The 20537-nt window shown below is 38.1% G+C and overlaps 1 protein-coding gene across 4 annotated transcripts in view; it reads left to right on the top strand.

Annotated features, from left to right (window-relative positions):
* The first annotated feature begins 10568 nt into the window (after positions 1-10568).
* The window catches only part of PTN (pleiotrophin), a 160504-nt gene continuing 150535 nt past the window's right edge, over positions 10569-20537 (top strand). The window contains exon 1 of one of the 4 annotated variants that reach the window (XM_056799741.1): positions 10569-11447. The gene's annotated coding sequence lies outside the window, so the exon portion shown is untranslated. The remainder of the gene's footprint in view (positions 11448-20537) is intronic. The other 3 variants (XM_056799740.1, XM_007504386.3, XM_001374397.4) reach the window with 3 other exon arrangements.

Here is a 20537-nt window from a genome sequence, read left to right as displayed (position 1 = left end):
TTTATTTGGATAACCTCTGAATCCTTTTCCAACAAAACATCTCTTGTTTTTTGAGTAGTGAGAAGAGTACCAACTGCTAGGGAGTTGTAGGAAGTGGTAAAGCCACACTACTCTCCACAAAATTCTTCCATATAGATCTAGAAAATATACCATTAAATCCTGATGGGAAAATCCAGAAAAAGTCACAATATGGCATTTTTTCAAAGTTCTTTGGACACTAAAGACAGACAAACCCAGGCACATGCTCCATGAAGAACTCTATCACTAAGGAAGAAGCTGTGCACTGATCAAGTAGTCTCCAACTATTTTGGGGGGCACTACCAGATCCATATTACTCCCTTTCCTGGTCGCTGATGCAGTTACTATTTTCTCTGTTCTTCACAAAGAGCACTTGATTCCTATCTCCACACTTCTGCTTAGAATACACTTATTCTTGGAATATAATCTATCCTTATCTCTGTTTTAAATAATCTCTCTCTTTCTTCAAGCTATGACTCAAGTACTATCTTCTACATGAAGACTCATGTATTTACCATGACTGCTAATGCCTTACCTACTTATTTACCTTATATTTGTTTTGTTTTTATTTGTGTTTATACTGTGCACATATTTATATACATACTTGCTGCCTCGTCTAATAGAAAGCTTAGGATTTGAATTCTTTTCATTTTTAGTGTTTGTATCCTAGGACCTAGAAAGTGTCTGGTGCAGAGTAGACAATTAATCAAAAAATGTTTTATTAGATTGAATGAGAAAGAATTCAACCTGATCTTAAAAGATGGATAGATTATGTGTTGTATTATTCCAGGATCTCAGGAAAAAAATGGAGAATTGTGAACTTGGTGCTTCCAAAGTGATCTGAACCAGGGAAATATCTCATTGATGCCAATTGAAGTTATGAAGTTTGGGCCTGGATCTGGGTCTGAAAAACAGTAGATTCTGCTGGACTCAGCCCTTACCAATCTGTTGGAAAATCTTTGTTTTCAGTAACAGAATTTCCATGATGCCCTTTAGAATGCAATTCTTGCTAGAGTAATTCCTCTACAGGCTAGGCTGAATTCTGGAACTGAGACCCCATTGTGGTGTTGGGGTCTAAGCCATTCTACTGTTGCTTGCTTCTGAACTTACTCATTTCTTAGAATGGGTCCAACAGCCTCTTTACCTAGGAATGCTACCCTCTGAACAGGTCCTATTCTGGATCTATGACCTAGAAATGGATGGTGGGAAACAATGCTGCCAGTTGGTACCTGTCCCCATTGTAGGAAATATATTACAACAACATGAGTTATTATCATTTGCTTGTTATTTATTCTTTAATTTTTTTCTTTTATTTTTCCCAAATACTTGTAAAAACAGTTTCCAATATTTTCCAAATAATATTGAGTCTCAAACTTTATTCCCATCTCTTATCCCCTGTTGAGATGCTAAGCAATTTCATATAGATATTACATGTACAATTTCAAAACTATTAAACATTTTTTGGAATAAAGTTGAATAAAAATTTGAGAAAAAAGTAAAAAAATTTCTTTGGTCTGGTTTCAGACTTGATCAGTTCTTTTTCTCTAGTAGCAGATGGCTTTTTTTTTTTATCATGAGTCCTTTGGAATAGTTGTTGGTTGTACAGTATTCCTGTCTATGTATAATGTTCTCCTGGTTATGCTTATTTCATTCTGCTTCCATTAATGTGAGTTTTTCCAGGTTTTTCTGATCTCCTGTTCTTCATTTCTTATAGCACAATAGCATTCCATTACATGTCTATCATATAACTTATTCAGCCATTGCCCAGTTGGTGGGTATACTCTCACTTTTCTGTTCTTTGTCCTCCACAAAAAGAGCTGCTTTAAATATTTTATATAGATCTCATGTCTTTCCATGTTTTATCTCTTTGGGATATAAAGCTGGTAATGGTATTGCTGAGTGAAAGAGTATGTACTGTTTTATAGCCCTTTGGGCTCTCCAGAATGATTGAATCATTTCACAAATCCTCCAACAGTGCATGAGTGTCTCAATTTTCCTACATCCCATCTAAGTTTTGTCATTTTTGTGGGAGATTGTGGGGACCAAGGGGTTAAATCCCCCCAAAATGTTTCCCCTCTTCTACTGACATTCTTATAAAAGGTCATGAAGAGGGCACAGTTAGAGAGAACAGAGCAACCATGAGATAATGATAGAAAGGCAGAGAGAAATCTCCTCCCTGGCTCCAGATGCCAGGCTCTGGTCAAAAGTATGTTTGTTGACTGTTTAATTCCAAGAATGGGATAGTTTGGTAAGGAGTTAAAATAGGGACTGCTTCTAGCTCAGAGAGCAAACAGAAGCTTGAAGCAGAAGCCTTTTGGAGGAGAGCATGATGGAATAAACCAGGATTGTTAGAAGCCTGATGATGCTAAATGTTGTTCTTTTAACCCTTTTGTGTTACAATTGCTCCTGTTCTTGAATAGGACACCTAGCAACACTCTGGCCTACAAAATATTGTAGTAAATCATAATAATTTTTCTTTTCTGTCATATTATGCAATGTAATAGGTATGGGGTAGTACTTCAGAGTTGTTTTAATTTACATTTCTCTAATTAATTGTGATTTTGAGTATTTTTACATTACTAAAGAGAGCTTTTATTACTTTGAGAATTGCCTGCTCATATCATTTTACCATTAATCAATTGAGGAATGACTTTTATTCTTTCATGATCAACTTGTTTCTTTATGTATGTGAAAAATGTAGACTTTATTAGAGACGTAAAAAAATTTCATCATTATGATCATTATGATTCATCATTATCTTTATCTTATTTTCCCCTCAATTTTCTGGCCACTTCCTCCCACAATTTGTACTCTTTTTTTATTGTCCCTACTTCTCACTCTCTTATCTTCTTCCTCTCATTCTATCTTGTAGGGTAAGATGAATTTCTATACCCAGTTTATTATATTCTTTCCTCACTGAGCCAATTGTGATGAAATTAAGGTTGATATACTTCCCTGCCCAGCTCTCTGATTGACTCCTCTACTCTAAAAGCTCTTTTATGTGAGATAATTTATCCCATTCTATTTTACCTTAACCCTCCTCTCAATACATTCCTCTTTCTCATTCTATCATTTTATATTTTTATAACATCACATCATATTAAACTCATAACCTTGCCCTCTGTCTGTGTATATCCCTTTTAACTACTCCAATTCTGATAAAGTTCTTAGGAGTTACAAAATCAATTCCCCATGGAGGGATATATACAGTTTAACCTTATTGAATGTCTTTCAATTTCTCTTTCTTTTTTGCCTTCATATGCTTCTCTTGAGTCTTGTATTTGAGAATTAAATTTTCCATTCAGCTCTTGTCTATTCATCAGAAATATTTTAAAATCTTTTATTTCATTGAATAGCCATTTTCCCTTCTTCCTGCTCAGATTTGATGGGTAAGTGATTCTTGGTTGAAGTCTGAGCTCTTTTACCTTTTTAAATATCATATTCCAGGCCTTCCAGGCCTTTAAGTCAGAAGAAGGCAAATTCTGTGGTATTCTAACTATGACTCCATGATATCAGAATTGTTTCTTTTTGGTGGCTTGCAATATTTTGTCCTTGACCTGAGAGCTCTGGAATTTGGTGATAATATTCTTAGGAGTTATCCTTTTGGGATCTCTTTCCGGAGGTGATATTTTATTCTTTTGATTTCTATTTTGCCTTCTGGTTCTAGAATATCAAGGTAGTTTTCTTGGATGGCTTCTTGAAAAATAATGTGTAAGCTCTTTTTTTGGATCATGGCTTTTAGGCAAATCAATAAATCTCAGATTATCTCTCCTAGTTTTATTTTCCAGGGTAGTTGTTTTTCCAATGAGATTTTTTCATATTTTCTTATATCTTTTCCATCCTTTTGACTTTGATTGTTTCTTGATGTCTTGTGTAGTCGTTAGATTCTGCTTGCCCAATTCTAACTTTTAAGGTCTGATTTTCTTTAGTAAACTCATACTTCCTTTTCCATTTGGTCAATTCTGCTTTGCAAAGAATTCTTTTCCTCAGTAAGTTTGTGTACCTCTTTTTCCATATACTAAATTCTACCTTTTTAAAAAAGTTGTTTTCTTTAGTGCATTCTTGTTTATCTTTTCCATTTGGCCAATTTTGCTTTTTAATAATTCCTTTATTAGATTTTTTTGCTTCTTTTACCAATGATCTTATTCTGTTTTTTCAAGATATTAATTTCTTCAGTATTTTTTGTGCCCCCTTTACCAAACTGCTGACTCTTTTTTCATGATGTTCCTGTATTACTCTTTTTCCTTTTTCCAATATTTCTTCTACATCTCTTATTTTATTTGTGAAATCCTTTTTGAGATCCTCCATTAATTCTTTTTGGACTTGAGAGCAATTTATATTTTTTTCTTGGAGGCAATAGATGCAGCAGTATTGATTTTGTTGTCTCCTTTTGGGTTTGTATTTTGGTCTTTCCTGTCACCAAAATAATTTCCATGTTGTTTCTTTTTTGTTGTTTCCAGCCTTATACTTTTCTTTTTAATTAAAAAAACACTGTTAAAGTTGGGCTCTGTGAAGGGAACATTGTTACATGCTTCATATTCTTTGGGCAGCTGCCTTCAGAGCTGGATCTGGGAATCTATCTGCTTTCATTTCTTCCAAGGTGGTACGATGTGAGAAGAGGTTTGTTTAGTACTCTCTAGGCCTATGCTCTGCACTGAAGTTAACCACAAGCACCATTTTTCACCTTGGAATTGTGACCAGGGTATTATCTTGCTGTGGCTTCAAGTGCCAGTCTGTACTAGTGCTTTTCTTCCCCTTGAGAGCATGCCCCAGGACTGCTTCATGGATCTGTATATAGTCAATGCAACAAGAATCTTACACTCTGAACCAGTAAAAGGACCACTATAATATCATTCTGAGCAGTTGTCTGATTCCCTCTCTCTTTGCCATCTGTGACTGAGAACTCTGGAAGATTTTGTTGTTGCATTGGCTGTATCCAAGGCCCATTCTGTGGTGGGGTCTGCCCTGGCATGCTGTTTTGTGCTACACTTCTACATCCATGAACTAAATCCCTTGTGTCAGACTTCTAAATTAGCTTGGGATGAAAAATTACTTCACGTCATCTTTTTGTGGGTTATGATCCTTCAAAATTCATTCCCAGGTGCTATCGTTTTTTTGGAGGGTAATTTGGTAGAGATCAAATGGGTCCCTGTAACTTCTCAACCATCTTGTCTCTGCCCCTCACCTCTTTATTTCATACTTAGGGTTATATGGATATTTAAAAGAATCCTTTTTTCCATTTTTTGTTTTCAAATATTCATTTTCTAGGGTATATAGATTGTATTGATATCAGTAATAGCATCAGAATTGGCCCTCAAACATTCTTTCATGGCAAGAAGTACAAGACTGATTCTTCCCATGAAAAGAGAAGCAGAATATGGTAGTGTCTTGTCAAAGGAGACTCAGCTAGTAAGCAGACTGAGTAAATACTCAGACTATAATAGGACTGCTGAGTACAGGTCTAGATTCTTTCCATGATAACTAGTAGTAGTCTCACAGTAACCGAGGATGACGATTTTCTTTGTGCATTTTCATCTATGATAGATGAGTGTGCACAAAGACACTTGTGCGTGAAGGAGATTTAAGTGGAAAAGTCGATGCACAGAGACAGTCCCACTCTCTAGGTGTTGGAAGCCTGGGTCCAGTGGCACAAAAAGTTGTTACACCTGGAGACTTCCTCAGCTGCATTGGATGGCCATGTTGTCTTTTGTGCTCCAACACACCCTAAGCACTCCACAGTGCCTTGCTGCATCTCCATCTCAGCCGCTGAACCTTCTTGTTGGTTTCTTCCGTCTGTTCAGCCAAAACAGTCTTCACATGCTGGGTGAGCAAGGCCCTGGTTCACCAGGGGTCTGCGATGACCCAATGGCTACCCTCACAAGGTTTAGCCAGCCTGTCGAAGCTGTTACCTGGGGTGTGGCCGCTGCTGCAAGCTAGCAGCTAGCTGGGTGTCAGGTGGGGGTCAGAAGCTGGAGAGCTGCCCTAGAAGGGCACGACAAGCCCTCCATACCAGAGATATTACTCCTCCCTAAACACCCCATACACCCCTTTAATTTCCATGATATGGAAATTACATTCCATTGGAGCTATATCCATATGAAAAAGATATTCCTATGGATTTCCTGGTCTCTTGCACTTTGACATTAACATTAAATGCATTCTGTCATGTGAGATCTTGATATTAAGTTATTTAGAAAACAAAATGTCTCAATTTGAAGACAAGAAACCCACCTGATTCAACTTACTTAAATAATAGGTGAGTAAATAATATATATGAGATATATTGAATTAAGAAAAGAATCATTATCATCACATTTTCAAGGTGTGAATATCTGATGATATCATTTAGCAGAAAAAGATAACAAACAATAGTACAAAGTAAATGACAGGTGAATTATAACAGTTCAGAAATGGTGCTACAAGAATTCAAATGCAGGAGCGGTGACTTTAGGTTAGAATGGACAGAAAAGGCTTTCCGTAATGGGTGGTGTCCAGAGTTCTGTCCTGCCCTATATATATATATATATATATATATATATATATCCGGCCTCAACTTCTTTCCCGAGCTTCATAACTTCATCAGTCAAGTGAAAATTGGATGTTTCAAACTTGGTATCCCAGATAAATTTGAAATGCAAATTTTCCAAAATGGTTTCATAGCAAAGTGATTGTTAGTAAATGACCAGTTTACCTTTCGGGAAAGGATAGACCTCACTCATTAAAGACACAAACATTTTAAGAGCCTTTACCACCAAAAGTATTGCATCCATGATTGTACCTCATTTGCCACTCTGCTGGTAAATGACTCAGACAGGATTTGAGCTCAGGTCATCTTGACTCCAAGTCTCTCCTGTGCCTGATCCTCTGTAGCACCCATCTGTAACCCTCTTTGATCCTATCTCTGAGAATCATTTATTGGTTCTTCTGGTCTTTCAGACATCCATTCATCTGGCCTCCTTTTTGATCTAAGTAGTTTCTGACAAAGATGACACTGGGGTTCAGTCTGATACACTAAAGTGGCTCGAAAAATATTTAAGAAGGATTGAATTGTTGGGTGAACTAGTAGGAACTGCAAGAGGGAGGAACAATGGTGGTGATGGCATAAAGAAAGTATTTGCTCACTCATCCCAACTCTCCCATCTCCACCTCCATCCTTCTTTCTACTTTGTCAGGAGAACAGGGAGTACACCAACGCTCATTTAATAAGCTCTGATCAATGATTGTTCAAATTGCTCTGACATTTAGTAGTGGTATGACTAGGAACAAATCTCTTTATGTCTAGCCACAGTCTCCTTAGCTGTAAAATGGGGATACTCATATTTGAATCAGAAACTTTACAGGGTGGTTATTAAGAAAGCACTTTACAACCAGTAAAAAAAAAAAAAAATATATATATATATATATATAAGCAAACTATTTTTTGGTTTATTTTATTTAGACAAACCATCAATCTAGGACATTTCTCTTGAGGAAGTTCACCTTTTCCTTAGGTTTTTAACTTCTTTGCAAGTTGAAGTACTGAAGAAATGCCAAGGGATGCTGAGAGGTCAAGCAACTTGGGTAGGTTCCAAAAGTCAGTAGATGTGTCTGAGTTTTTCAGGACCTGAAGGTAGTAAGCTTAGTGGTAGTCTCTTGGTGACCGAGAATGACAATTGTCTTTGTGCATTATCATCTATTTGATGTACCCTCATGTGGCTTTGAAGTCCAAAGACTGAGCCACAAAGTTTGTGGCACATGGGGCATGGGATGCCAGTTGTTACGGAAGGTGCGGTTGTGGGCTGGTGTTGGTGTTCACGAGCAGCAGCAAGACATCGACGTCGTTCATCTTCAAAGGTGGTGGCGGCATGGTTAATGTGGGTTAGCCAGCTGCTTCTGACAGAGGCAGCAAGTTCTAGTTGCTTTGGTGTAATGCCAGCCCACCTCAAGTTTGACTTTAGCTGATCCTTGAATCTTTTCTTTGGTCGACCTTGTTTCCTGAGTCCAGCTGACAGTTCACCATAGAATACCTGTCTTGGTATTCGCTGTGGGTCCATGCGGATGATGTGTCCGGACCATCGTAGCTGGGTTTTGAGGACCATTACTTCGATGCTGGTGGAGTTGGCTGTCGAGGACTTCCTGGTTGGTGATTCGGTCCTGCCATCGGATCCTCATGATTGACTGGAGGGAGCGTTGGTGGAATTGCTCCAACTGCTTCATGTGCTTCCGGTACAGTGTCCATGTCTCACAACCGTACAGGAGTGAGCTGAGGACAACTGCATTGTACACTTTGAGCTTCGTCACAGTGCTTACACCTCTGTGTTGGAGGACTTTGCAGCTCAGCCGCCCAAGTGCCTGGCTGGCCTTTTGGATCCTGGCATTAATCTCGTGGTCTAGGGATCCATCCTTAGTGATGGTGCTGCCCAGGTACTTGAAAGTGTTGACATTAGAAAGCTGTGTGCCATCGATTGTAATGCATGGCTGGTTAGTTGGCCTCCCTGGTGCAGGTTGGAACAAAGCCTCTGTTTTGCTGAGGCTGATAGGCCAAACAGTTTTGTTGAGGCAGAGAACCTGTCCACAATGGTTTGTAGATGATTTTCTTGGTGGGACATGAGAGCACAGTCATCTGCAAAGAGAGATTCCAGGATGAGTCTCTCTGTTGTCTTTGTTTTTGCAGTCAGGCGGTGAAGGTTGAATAGTGAGCCATCCAGAGGGTATTTGATGTAGATGCCCAGGTCTAGATCCATCACAGCATGTCATAATACTTGGGTGAAAAATAGGTTGAATAGTACCGGAGCGAGGACACAGCCTTGTTTCACTCCATTGGAGATGTTGAAGTGGTCGGAAGTCTCTCCACCAGATAGGATTTCCCCTATCATGTCGACATGAAAGAGCTGGATCAGTTTGATGAATTTTGCTGGGCAACCAAGCTTGCTGAGGATCACCCACAATGTGTCCCTGTTCACTGTGTCGAACACCTTTGTTAGGTCTATGAAGACAATGTAGAGCCTCAGGTTCTGCTCAAGGCATTTTTCCTGCATTTGCCCCACCGTGAAGACCATGTCGATGGTGCTAAGATCTGGTCGGAAGCCACATTGTGATTCAGGCAGGTTCTGCTCTGAAACAGATGACAGGAGTCTATTGAGTATAACATGGGCGAGGATCTTTCCAGCAGTGGAGAGTAGTGAGATGCCTCTGTAGTTGTTACAGGCTGCTCTTGAGCCTTTGTTCTTGTATAGGGCTATGATGGAGGCATCTCTGAGTTCTGGGGGCATGTCTTCCTCTTCCCATATGCTGGTCAGCACTATATGGAATGCCTGGAGTGCCTTTCCATTTAAGGCCTTGTACACCTCGGTTGGGATCCCGTCTTTACTGGGTGCCTTGCCTGCACTCATTTGTTTAATGGCTTTTTGAACTTCCTCTATTGAAGGAGGGACGTCAAGTTGTTCAATGGTGTGGTTTTGGGAGATCTGGTCAAGGGCACTTTGGTCGACTGAAGATGGTCGGATGAGAAGCTGACTGAAGTGTTCTTTCCACCTGTTGCTGATGCCTTTTTTATCTTTTATGAGAGTGTCACCATCAGAGAATAGCAAGGGAGTGGTGGTGTGTGTGTGTGTTTTTTTTTAACCCTTACCTTCCATCTTGGAGTCAGTACTGTGTATTGGCTCCAAGGCAGAAGAGTGATAAGGGCTAGGCAAGGGGGGTCAAGTGACTATGCCCAGGGTCATACAGCTGGGAAGTGTCTGAGGCCAGATTTGAACCTAGGACCCAAATGCCCCCTGGGGTGGGTTTTAATGGCCCATAGACAGTCTTGAGGGCACTGAAAAATTGTTTGTAGTTTTTTGTATCAGCAAAATGCTGGATTTCTTCTGTGTCAAACAGGGGACCCATAACACCTCTCAGAGCAGCCCTAACTAAAAAGATATATTGGAAATATTCAACAAAATAAAGAAAAATAGGGGGCAGCTGGGTAGCTCAGTGGATTGAGAGCCAGGCCTAGAGACCGGAGGTCCTAGGTTCAAATCTGGCCTCAGACACTTCCCAGCTGTATGACTGTGGGCAAGTCACTTGACCCCCAATGCCTAGCCCTTACCACTCTTCTGCCTTGGAACCAATACACTATATTGATTCCAAGATGAAAGGTAAGGGCTTAAAAAATAAAAAAAAATACATTAAAAAACAAATTGATATCAATATGTAGTTTCAAAAATTATATATTTTTCTAGACTACGTCATTGAAATTTTTTCAATATTCATTTTTGAAATTTAGCAATCCATGATCTTTCTCTCCCTCCCTCCCTCCCTTTCTCCTTCCCACTCTTCCCCTCCCCAAGAAGGCAAGAAATATGACATAGGTTATACATATATTGTCTTATATTTTCGTGGTCATCATCTTTTAAGAGAAGATATACATTGCTTATACTAGAGAAAAAGTTGTGGAGGACATAAAGAATAATATATTCCACTTTGCATTGGAACTTCCATAGCTTTCCATGGCAGTGAGTGTCCATTTTTTTGGTCATGAGTCTCTTGGAGTTGTCCTGAATTCTTGCCTTGTTGATAATAGTTGTCATTCACATCTGATCATCAAACATTATTGGTGTTACTGTGTACAAACCTTGTTCTGCTTGATAAGTGGTTTTTAAGTCAATGTGCTGCCATAGGGATCTTTATATACAGTTCAGTGACCCCTGTTTCTATTTGAGTTTGACACCACTGAAACACCCTTCCTCTCATACTACTACTATATGATGATATTGATTGCAATTAGAGATTCAGAGCCTTATCACTTTGAATTCCGATTTCTCCAAACCCAAGTATTCTTACTCCTCTGAACTGCACAAAGTTTCAGAAAAGAAATGTGATGACGAGACTTCCTTTTTGAAAGACTATTAGTCAAGCAGTCCAATTTGCTATCTCATCTGCTTTTTCCTTACAAGCCTCCCCCCTCCCTCCTTTCTTACTTCTAATGGGAGAGACTGTCCCTTGAGTGACCTGCTTTTAATAAGCTTTCCAATCAGCTCGCGAGTTAAAAGTGCCCTTAGTGGTGCTAGCTTCCTCACTTTGCCGGCTTGCCTCCCTCCCTCTTTCGTTCCCTCCTTCCATTCTCCGTTTTCTCTCTGGACTCGCTCCCTGTCAAGGCTTAATTGAGTCCAAGGGAGGATCAAGTTCCCTTGCCTTGGAGTCCAGAAATCTTTCAGAGCAAATCCCAGCAGACGAGGAAAACCACAGCTGGAAAGGGGGAAAGCAAGAGACAAGTGAGTGATCCTGTCCAGAAGGGAGAAGGAGCAGTGGCAGAAGCAGCTTCTTCGGCAACAGCAGCAGAGGCAGCAGAGGCAGCTAAGGTAGAGGCGCTGTTCCTGCTGGCTCCCTTCTCTAGAATTGAAGCAGCATCGAACCTCATCTCTCTCCATTGACAGTCAGAGCAAGAGAGCAGCGATTCACAACTCCAAGTAAGTAAGCGCAAATTGAAGAAGGCTTGTCTTCCTTAGGGTTCCTTTGGAATCATGCATTTCTACTACCTAGCTTTAAGGTTTTCTGATAACTGCGTGAGTATGGGTGTTGTGGCTCAATTTGGAACAGGGGCAATGAGAAGGGTCTTGCAGATGATGAAAGAGAACTGAGGCAGATAAGGGTAAAACTTACTGGTCCACCTGCTCTCTTTTCCAGTGTGCTTCATGGATATTTATGTAGTTTTATGGCCAGAGGCTGAGAACTGAGCAGGATTATGCCTCAAGATACCTCATTAGTCCTGGAAAAAGGCTAATACTTAGCAGGTGGGTGAGGGGTGGTAGATGAAGGGAAGGTAGCCAGGCTATCAGAAGGACTTTTTTTTTTCCCGTCCGAGTTCTTGTGTCTTCCCATCGCCCCAGTGTTCCCTAGAAGTTTATTCTGACAATCCTCAGTGGGGGCAGGGGTTGAGGGCTCCATCTTTTCTCAGCAGGCTGATGCTGGCTACTGCTCACACAGCAACTGCTGCTCTTTGGCGGGAGAGGGGCACTGAAAAATTTCAGGCAAGAGGAACAGTATACTTTCCTCATTCATAGAGTGATGGATATGGAATTCGAAAATCCAGGGGTTTCAGGACACTTAGAACTGTTATCATGAGCAAGTCTTGTACCTCTCTCATTTTCCTTATCTCTAAAGTGGGAATAGCAGTATTAGCCTCTTCCATCTTCCCAAGTTGTTATCAGAAAGACTTAGCAGAAAGAAAATTTATAGAGAAAATATAATGATGAAGCTTGGAAGCCACAAACTAGAAAGGGTTAAGTTCCAAACTTTGAGAGAGAGAGAGAGAGAGAGAGAGAGAGAGAGAGAGAGAGAGAGAGAGAGAGAGAGAGAGAGAGAGAGAGAGAGAGAGAGAGAGAGATGTACATTCCCTTTTAGCACCTTCTTTTTGGATTGGAGTTTTCAATAATTTTCACAAAGAGAGACTAAGTCTTCATTCTTAAATATATACCCTCCAAGACAGGACAGTTAGACAGACTCAACAAATACTTAGGGTGTTTTGTTCTGTTCTTTGAGTTGCTTTTGTTGGATTATTCTACAATAATTATAAAAGAAATGAAGGAAAAAAACACTCACTTTTGCCTCCCCTCAAATTGTCCCCTGACCATAGGAATTTTATACTGAAACTTGTATTGTTGTTCCCTTGGATTTAGTGATTGCTTTGAAAGTTTGGGCCTACCTGGGAGTGGGGGTGGGGTATTAATTAATGCTGGAGGATGTGGAGGAAAATAACATAAAATAAAGGATTTCAAAGTTCCATTGAAAGTTTTCCACCCTTTTGTTCTTTCTACCCCTCAATGGTTTCTTCTTACTAAATGAAAGCTGAGGGGATGTGAAGATTCATGAGATATCAAGGAGTTGCTTTGAACTAATAGGATAATGGAACAATCTCATAATCTCAGTTAAGTGTGGATTTGATGAAACAGTAATTCTTTTAAACCACTTACCATCTTCCAGTCTTAGCATTGATCTATACATAGAAATATAAATGGGTATTGGATGAAGAGGAAAAAAATGGAATTTTTATAATATAGAAAGTGAAACTTTTTTTTCCTTAAAAAAAAATCTCTGGTACTTTCCTTTCAGAACCATGTGAGCTACCATGACCAAAATAATTAACAACATGTACAAGCCTAAAGGACCCATAGGGCTATGGGTTAGACAAGGCCCCCCTATCTGCTTTGAATTTGCTTCCCTAGGATTTTAAGTTCTTTAAGGAAAGAAAGAAAGAAAGAAAGAAAGAAAGAAAGAAAGAAAGAAAGAAAGAAAGAAAGAAAGAAAAAGAAAAAGAAAGAAAAAGAAGGAAATGTTATTTTGCATGTGTTAGGGGCATGGGATTGTTATTTTAGGATTAACAAATCAATTTCAATGTGTTTTATTCAAAATCAGTAATAGTAGTTATATCATTGTTTATATATTCACATTGTTTATATATACACACATGCATTCATGCACAAGTGTTATATATGTACACATGAACACATGTAACATACATGTGGATAGTCTTCATACAAATATACACATTTATACAAAGCAACAGGTGCATATACACACTTTGTAGATGTATATATATATACATATATATTTATATATGGATGTGCATATATAAGAGATAGAATTTGAACCATGCAATATGTGTATATACATGCATGTATACATGCACACATATGCTTATATACATAGCTTTCTATCAAGAATAAAGTTCAAATTCTGCCTCTGATATTGACAAGCTTTGAAATTAAGGACATGTCATTTAACTTCTCTGTGTTAGGACTTATCTATTAAGAGAATTTCACAAGTTAATGAAATTGTATGGCTCTTTCCCATCCATTTGTGTGTATGTCCAAGTATATGTGTATATTTGGGTTTTGCCTTTTTCATTATGTAGAGAATTCTCAGAGAGGAATGTCTCTCTGCTTATGCAGATTCATAACTCTTGCAACTCAGTATCTTTGAGAATTGCTTGGGGACACTGTTAAGTAAAAAGATTGTCCTAAGTTCATATAGTATGTGTCAGAAGTAGAATTAAATGCTTTATCTCTGGATCCATAGCATTGACTCTCATCTATGTATTCAAAGACATCCTTCCTGTGCCATATAACAAAGAAATCTAGCTTTAAAATGGAGTTATAGTGAGCCTGAGAAGACAAAAGTTTACTGAGTTACTTTTGTTTGGAAATACTATATTTAGGCTTGCTAGTTTTTTGAAAGCTGAAGTTGGACTAGGATAGTTGGCCCTTTAGGTGAGATCTACCCTAGTTGATGCCAAAAAGTGGTTCAAAATTGAGAGATTTACTGGACATTCCAAAAGTTCTGGGAGAAATAATATCTGAAATGCTTTCAATGGAGGCAGTGCAATGCAATAGAAAGTGCCTTGGGATTGGAGCCAGGGGACCTTGGTTCCAATCTTGCTTCTTTTACTTAAAATCTAGATAATTTGGGGCAAGACCTTCAAACTCTCTGGCACTGAGATTCCTCAACAATAAGATGAGAGGGTTATGCCAAATAGTGTCTAAGACTCCATGCAGTTCTAAATCTATGATCATAATCTTCAGCAATATAACAAACCTCAGATATACCTGCTAGTCAAAAGCAGTTTTTTTCAATAACTCAACATGCATGGAACATACATTCTCCTGATCATGACCACATCCCTATTGATTTGTGGAACCTACACTGTCCTGAGTGTTTTCAGTGCAGGCAATTGGGTGAAAGATGATTAAACTGGCTTGTTTAAAGTCATATAGTGATTCAAAAGCAGGATCTGGTCCAAACCTTAGAATTCTAATTTATAGGTCTCAAACTTACCTCACTCTTCTGATAAGTTGATAGGGGCCTAAAGAATTAAAGTTGTCCCATTTAGTTGTTCTGAGGACTATCTTTATCTCACAGCTCACCTGACAGTTAACCTCTTTGGTTATTGAAGGTTAAAGTGATTCTACTTTTAGATAATGTAAATTCTTCTGAGTATCTGAATGAGAATTCCCCTGAACTATCCTGTTCATCTGGGTAGTGGCTCTAGTCTCCTAGTATTTTTCCAGCTGTCTTTTGTTCTTATGTACTTGATCATGAGGCCAAATGGGGATCAACTGTAGAGGAAAAAAAATCTCCCTCCTTTGACTGCTGTCCCAATGAATCAATCAACAGAAAGTCTTTAGTCTCCAGGTGGGTACCAGGTCACTGAACACATCCCCTGGGTAATAAGAAAGTTCTGAAATGGGCCAATCTAACTCTTTACTCTGGCAGTACAAGCCTTTTCCATCTGGAGCTGATTAATTTGCAAAGAATTTGGGCTGTGACCTCACCTTTTGGAGGCGATTCAGCATTCTTGATGTTTCTGGCAGTCTCAGACTTACCTATAAGCTTATTTTCTGTCTATTCAATGCCATTCTTGCATGTAGCAGATTTTCTACATATCATTTCATTTTTCTGAGGTAGTTGAATCTGATGCAAAAATTCTGTTTCTTTTGATATATAATTAGCATAAACATAGAGTTACTAGAGATTTGAATTTAAATGGTTGTTAGACATTATCTGTATGATGGAATTGTGCATTTTAATATGTATATGTACATATATGTTTATATTTATCTTCTTGACTCCTCACTCTTACTTTAATTTTCTATCTCCCTATTCATCATTTTCTCTCTTACTCCAGCCTCCTCCCTTTACCAAGTTACAAAATTTTTCATGCATTAACTATTCCCCTCATGATATAGTAACAAGTATCCTGGTTATGCAATCAAGCAATATGGGCTTGAGTTCCAGCTCTACCATATACTGCTCATATGACTCTCAGCAAGTCACTTAAGCTTTCTAGGTCTCAGTTTCATTATAATAAAATGAAGGAATCAGACTAAATGATCTCTATGCTTCCTCCCAAATTTTAAATCTAAATTCTTTGACTGATACGTATATCTCCCAAAAATGACTGATTCCTCATTCTCATGAGGACAGGCAAAGTAAGCAAATCTGGCTTGATTTCAGAAGAAACAGAAGTATAATTAGTTTAGGGCTTATATTCTATTTTGACATGATTTGAGAAATAATGATACTGTTTCTATTAGCCTTCAGTATAAAAGCTGCTACTTAGCGTTGTTGAACATTTAGCTAAAGAGAGATCTTAATCATGAATTCCCTAAAAGTGGGATTCATAGAACCATTATTTTTCCATCCAGAAAGCATTCCACTGTTGAATTACATCAACCTCCAAGGAAATGAGTCATAAGTAGAATTTTTATCTATCTTCCAGGAATATATCTGAGTAAAAACCCCAATGTATATAGAAGAAGAGAATATTATAATGTAACATATTACTGTCAATCAATAAAGCAACATGCATTTATTAAGTGCCTATTATGTACCAAATATAGGTGCATCTAGGTGATAAAGTGGATAGAGCACCAGATATTGAGAAAGGAAGACTCATCTCCTTGAGTTCAAATATGGCTTCAGATACTTCTCACCTATCTGACCCTGGGCAAGTCACTTAACCTTGTTTACCTCATCTATAGGTAATCTGGCAAAGGAATTGGCAAACCACTCTAGTATCTTTGCCAAGAAAACCCCAAATGGGGTCATGAAGAGTTGGACACAACTGAAACAACTGAACAACAACAAAAAAGTCCCAGACACTAGACTAGATATTGAGGATACAAAGATTGCTACCATCTTATTGATTATTAACCATTCTCCTTTGTTTTTGTCTTCTTGACCCTTAACTATTACTTTAATTTCCTATCTCCTTACTCATCCTTTCCCCCTCTTATACCATCTTCCTCCATTCACCAAGTTACACATCTTTCATTTATTATCTCTGCTTCTGTGTTTATAGGGTGTCCCAAAAGCCTTAGTGCAGTTTTAAATTTTAAACTTAAAATTATACTTTAATAGCTTAAAATTACACAAGACTTTTGGGACACCCTAACTATCTGGGAACACCTGCCTCTTTCTAGAGCATGTTGAAATGAGTTATTCTTATCAGTGAGACATTTTTATGTTTTGGCCCAGCTTTGCTTGTCTGAGGGTTCATGTAGCCTCTTTGACTCATCCTAGATTCCCCATCTAAATTAGATATTATTCCTCCTCATCTCTATATTTCAAGCAAACTGATCCTTTTGCTGTTCACTAAATGACTGCCATTTCATTTCTTACCTTTGTGCCTTCATAACTCATTGTTTGAATATTCCCCCTCTTCATCTTTAGCTTCAGTTCAAGGGCTACTTCCTCCATAATACCTCACTAGATCCCACGAGTTGTTTAATGCTTTGTCACACCCCAAGTGTTGGTGAATTTATTTTGTACATATTTTTATTTAATTATTTGTGAGCCTTTTGTGCCCCCTCCCCCATCTCACAGTAGATTGTTATCTCTTTAAGTACAGAGAATGTTTCACTGTCCTCACTGAGTGCCTAGCAGTCCTTGGCACATAGTAGGTGCTGAAACAATGCTTAATAGTATTTGTTTCCCATTTCAACCTAGGCATTATTACTGTGCAAAACATACTATCCACTTCAGCCCTAGATCTCAAGTTTAGCTAAGCTGAGCTTGTATTTATATCACCAGGAAAAATGTTGGATCCATCCGTACTCCTTTAGCTTACCTCCGCAGAATGTATATCAGACTAATTCATTTCCCTTTATACTCCTGTCTTCTGAATTTTGGGCCCAACCCAATAGTTTTCCTTGTGGTAAACTGAGAAATCAATATTTGTTATATACTTACTAAATGTGCAGAACTGTATGATATACTATGAGGTAAAAATAAATACAATACAAAAATCCCCTGCCCTCTAATCTGCTTATCATTTAACAGACTAACCCTCCCCTTTCCCCTATTCCCCCCTCCCTTGGCGAATCAAAACAAGAAATACTACTTGTCCAGAAGACATTTCTTGAAAATACAAGTATCCCTTCCACATCACAACTCCCCCATCTTGGTTTCAGTATGGCATGGGTTGGCATAAGAAATTAAATGGGAATTTGGAGGGACTTTTGTGAAAGCCACAGACATTACCACTAACCCCTGTGATATGGAAGGTGTATCTGTATATAAATTAAGACTTTTTACTGAAACTGTACTCTTGAAAATCATTAATGGTCTTCATAATTATACAGTACAATGACCTTTTGTCAATTCTCGTCTTCCTCAGCTTCTTAGCAACTTTTTACATGCCCTCCTTGATTTCTGTATCAACCTAGACAACATAGTTCTTTCAGAGCTTTAGAGAAAGAGAGCTCACTTGGAGACTCACTCCAATTGTTTGATGTTTGATAATTACAAACTGGAAATGGTAGACAGGGTGCAGACATTCCCATTCCCAATTGCTTGCTGGATGTATACATCTGTATAACTTGCTGACATCTCAGTATTTTTTTAACAACTTATTCAAAACTGAACTTTTCAACTTATTAATAGTCCTTCCTTGCTTTCTTCCTTTACCCTCACCTTGCTCCAACCAACTTAGTCCTCTTTACTCCACTCTTTATATTAATAACATCATAATATACTCAAGCTTGAAACTTTAGTATAATCTTTGACAAGTCCTTTAATTCCACATCCAGCATTTATGCTATATTCCTGGTCATCGTGTGCTAGTGAATAGGACAATGACCAGCTGAGGAAACTCCCTGGAAAAAGAGGGATCAGGTCTAAATCAGCATCCAGGTGAGATGATAAATCCAAAGACAGACCACCATGTCAGAAACTGAAATTCAAAATCTAAATGGATGAAATGAAAGCAGAAAGCCAAGGGTCAAAACAGAAGTATGAAACCAAAGAGATTTGCATGAAAATCTGGAGATGAGATCCTATGGATGTCTGCAGAATGACTCTTTGTCTGAAGAAATATGCCCTTGTATACTACTTTGTTCTTTTGTTGTGTTACTCAACCATTATTTGCTCTGACATGTCAGCATGGTCAGGAGCTAATAGATACATTGAATCCACTTCTTAGATGCTGTTCCAAAGTATCTTTCAGTTCCACCTCTTTCATTACATTTTTTCCAGTCCCATATTGATTTGTAACCTTATTAACTCATGTCTGGACTGTTACAATAACTAATTAATTGTTTTTTCACCTTTAGTCCCTCTCCTTTTTGACTCATTCTGCAAAGTAACACCAGATTACTCTTTTTCAGTTTCTTAATTTTTTTCCAGATGACATGCTGATAATTTTTAATAATTGTTTTTTGATTTTTTATGATTGACATTCTTTCCTTTCCTCCCTCTTCTTCCCACTTCCTGAGATGGCAGGTAATATGATATAAGTTACACATGAGCTATAATGCAATTTATATTTCCATGTTCATCATGTCATGAAAGAAGACATATATTGCCTATACAGGAAAAAACCTATGAAAGAGATAAAATGGAAAATGGTATGCTTAAGTTTGTATTCAGACTCCATCAGTTCCCTCTAGGGTAGTGGATAACTTTTTTCATCATGAGTCTCTTGGAACTGTCTTGGATCCTTGCATTGTTAATAATACTTGAGTTGTTCTCATTTGATCATTTTACATTATTGCCATTACTGTGAAAAACATTTACTTGGTTCTGCTCACTTCATTTTGTATCACTTCATGTAAGTCTAGTATTCCTCTAGAGTTCTATACCAAAACTTGTTTAGCCATTCCCTAATTGATGGACTTCCCATCAGTTCCCAATTTTTTCTCATCACAAAAAGAGCTTCTATAAATATTTCTGTACAAGTTGGCTCTTCCCACCTGTCTTTGAGATACAGTCCTAGTATTGGCATTTCTGGGTCAAAGGATATGGACAGTTTTATGGCCCTTTGGCCGTAGTTCCAAATTGTTCTTCAGAAAGGTTGTATCAAGAACTCCACCAACAATGTACTAGTGTCCCTTGACAGATTACTTTTGCTAAAGCATTATTCAATATCTTGCACCACTTCAGCTTGAAAACATGAATGTCTTATCATTTTACACCAAAGAAAGTAAGAAAGTTTTATCCTGGTATTTAAGGTCTTCCATAGTATGGCACCTTCCCTATAACCTCTTCTTCTAGGCTGTTCTTTCATTATCTTTTCATGAGTATGCTAGGATCTAACCAAACTAAAATATTTGATGTTACTGAATATATCTGGTGGTTTTTAACCACTGAATCTTAGCTTGCTATCTGTAATTTGTAGAATGCTGTATTCTAAAATGTTCATCTGTCAAAATTCCACGAATTCAGAAAGACCCAGCTCAGATATTACCTACTGCATGCAGCTTTCCCATGGACCCCAAACAAGACCTTCTGTAATTCATTGTTTGAAACACTCTCATTAGATTTATCCCATGCTATCTTGCATTCATCATCTGTATAATTACTGTATCTTCTCAATTATATTACTAATCCTGTGAAGAAAGGGACCACATCTAACTTATCTTTGTATGCTACATAATGTCTATAAAAACATATATTCAGTAGGCAATAGAATTTCTTTTGAATGAATGAATGAATGAAGAGAAAGTTTTCAATACAGGCTTCTGGAGGAAAGAGGATATAGTGAATGACTATTTGAAGTCCTT

Source organism: Monodelphis domestica, chromosome 5 (genome assembly GCF_027887165.1).
Source record: "Monodelphis domestica isolate mMonDom1 chromosome 5, mMonDom1.pri, whole genome shotgun sequence".
Classification (NCBI taxonomy): domain Eukaryota; kingdom Metazoa; phylum Chordata; class Mammalia; order Didelphimorphia; family Didelphidae; genus Monodelphis; species Monodelphis domestica.
Note: the sequence above shows the minus strand (reverse complement) of the source record. Positions and strands in the feature narration are given on the sequence as shown.